Here is a 3,461-nt window from a genome sequence, read left to right on the forward strand (position 1 = left end):
CACTCCTGCCTGAGAGCTGACTAGTGTGACGTCAGCACTGTTGCCAAGTTACCTTTAATTCCCTTGATAGTTTGAGCCACACAGGGCCCCATGCAGGTATGGGTGTTAGCACAGCAGGAATAGTTTTGCAATGGGTTGTTAGGTCAGTTGGTTTGAGGAGAGAGAATGGACGGTGATGTTATTTATATCACTTTATTTCTACCATCACTTTCTTCCTTCCCGTTCTCACTCTTCCTCCCTACCCCAACCAACTGTCTCCCTACACCCTCCCTCCCATGCCCTCTTCACTCCTTCCTTCTTTTCCTCCCCCACAATGCACTGCCTCTCTCTCTCTTCTCCTACCCACACTTCCTAACCTTTTTCACTCCCTCACAGTTCCTCCCTCTTCTCTAACCTTAACCATACAACTTAAAACATAATGCAAACAGTCTCATTACAACCACTCATACATCACTAAATGCACCAGGCAAACATGTACAGTAGAGGACGTATCAAACATTAACACCTGGACCACCACCGAGGTGGTGGTGTGGTCTCTGCGCATGGAAACACTGACGGGTTCAGAGCTTCACCAGTGTCGATGTGTCGCTGGGGTGAGCTGCACGCTTTGCCTCTACCATGTAAGCCCTGTCCTGCCTGAAGACTTAACAGTCTATCAGCAGCATGTTGGGCTAACAGTAATCCTTCAGTGGTTTAACAGTAAATCAGCTGGTAAGACATTTATTTCTCTAACCAACAATTAGGGATTAGGCCAACCCTGCTCCACCAGCTAACACGAAACGTCATCAAACAAAAAAACTCGTATATGGTGTTGAGTTTTACTGTCACATCTACAAAAGGATCATCTAAAAACTACATTTCCAGGCTTGCATAGAAGCGGCAAAGCGTTCGGCTCGCCCCAGCCACCTAGCGACACCTGTCACCGTATGCAGAGACCACACCACCGCCCCGCTGCTGGCCCAGGTGTTTGTCTCAGCTCCCCCACTGTACCTTCAGTACCACTTAACTCTTTCATTGTTATTTACCACATCTTTCCTTAACCACCATTCACTCTGAGAACATTTTTCTCGTTGTACAGCCACCACCTCCAGACATTGCACTTGATACAAAATGTATAATATTTAGTTTTGTATCCCCTTCTCTCTTACCGATGCCTATAAAAATTTGTGTTTTTTTTTTTTAATATTGTGAGTCGTTGCTTATCACAGTGAAAGGGTTAAATAATCACAGCAGGACATATTGAGTCACTGCATAAAGACTGCCTGTGTACCCACGTGATGTATGAAGGCTTGAGACACAGGAGGCACAGGAGACAGTAGGCGCCTGCCGAAACGATAATTACTCCCAGTGAGGTGTGCAGCACTGGATGAGGGGGTGCTGTGAACTTATCATTAAAGCCAGCTGTGACCTCACTGAAAGTTTCCCTTTGTGTCTCACAACACAAGGGGACAGTCACAGCCTGCCCTCTAAAGACAACTCTCTTCCTAAACACAAAACTACAAGCACCTAATTACACACACACCCTTCACTCAAAATAAAAAATTATCATGGCGACTCCTATACCGGCCTCGGAGTCTCCACCTGGGAAGGGGACCACAGATGTCCCCAGGTCGGACTCCTCTTCTGGCACCGACCCTCCTCAACTTTTTCTTCATTGACTTCTGCAACATTCGTGGTCTTAGATCTAATTTTCAATCTGTAGAACACCAACTCTCCTCTACTAAACCTCATCTTGTTTTCCTGAATATGGGGGCCCGTCCGGGATGTTGAACATTTGTGGAGTGTAACGAGTGTTACGTGGTCATTGTCATTAGGAGGAATTGACCTGTGTGAGATATTTCTTAAAACCTCATCTTGTTTTCCTGAATATGGGGGCCCGTCCGGGATGTTGAACATTTGTGGAGTGTAACGAGTGTTACGTGGTCATTGTCATTGGGAGGAATTGACCTGTGTGAGATATTTATTAAAACTGTGCCTGTATTTTTGTGTATGTTATCTTATGGTAAAGTAAAGTAAGTAAAGTAAAGTCAATATATTGCCATTATTTACGTTTACAAATATGTGAACACATAACAAACACATTGCTTGGCACAGTCTGTGGGGTCGTAACTCCTAAGACAGACAGATTTTAGGATAGATTAAATAACAAATTGTGGCAAGGTGAACAAGCATAAGAAGACCTTGCTAATGCAATGTAATGCAGTATAATAGTAATGAGTACAATATCAAAATCAAAGTAAATGGGTAAACTTGACAAAACACACAATGTAAGTCAGAATACAACAGGAGCTCAACCATCATGACAATTACAATGAAAACATTGTCCTACCAAATTCATGAAATAATTATGGTGTATCTAGGTTTGTACATGTAACAGATAAGTTTTTATTTCCTTTTTAAATTTAATTAAATTACTTCCTCTAAGCAGGATTTTTATATCCTGAGGGAGACTATTGAAAAATTCTGGACCAAAATTTATAACACTATTTTTAAATAGTTTAGTCCTGAATACAGGTAAGGATAAATTTACATTGTTACTCCTAGTATTATAGGAATGCTCTCTAAATTTGAACATTGAATTAGGACCAATTGTTTTAAAAATCAATAACAAAGTGAAGTATTTATGTATTGAAGACACTTTAAGAATTTTCTAGATTGGTATATTTCATCAGTTGAATCAAATTTCTTTGTATGGAAAATACATCGGAGGAACTTATTTTGTGAAATAGATAATTAATTTAAGAATGAAGGCCAAGTACTCGCCCATAACGAAACACAATATGTAATATGTGGATAAAAAAGAGTATAGTATATACTCATCTTAGCTTCCTCACTTAAATTATGACGAATTCTATATAAGATACCAGCTATTTGTGAAAGCTTTAAGCAAACGTCATTAATATGCATTTTCCAGCTTAAATTTTCATCAACTTTAACACCTAGAAACTTGGTAGCATGGACTTGGGCTAATTCTTCACCATTTAACAATACAGTAGGAAAAACATGCTTTATAGACCTGTTTTGAAATAATATGTAATTTGTTTTGTTAACATTAAGTTTCAAGTTATTTGATTTAATACAAAGATCGATATTACTTAACTCACTAGCTGCAGTTTCATGCAATGTATCAACATTCACATCTTCCATTAATAAGGTAGTGTCATCAGCATAAATAGTAAATTCAATTTTAGAACTAGCATTAATTATATCATTTATGTATATTAGAAAAAGTATAGATCCTAAAATAGACCCTTGTGGTACACCTTTACTTATTTGTTTAATTGCTGAATATTTTTTATTACAGTACACACTTTGTCTTCTATTATTCAAGTAGTTCTGAAATAGCCTGTGTGTGACTCCTCTGATTCCTATGTAATTTAATTTGTAAAGCAATATATTGTGATCAATGGTATCAAATGCTTTAGGTAAGTCAATAAAGACGCCAATAACAAAATGTTTCT

Source organism: Scylla paramamosain, chromosome 20, assembly GCF_035594125.1.
Source record: "Scylla paramamosain isolate STU-SP2022 chromosome 20, ASM3559412v1, whole genome shotgun sequence".
Classification (NCBI taxonomy): domain Eukaryota; kingdom Metazoa; phylum Arthropoda; class Malacostraca; order Decapoda; family Portunidae; genus Scylla; species Scylla paramamosain.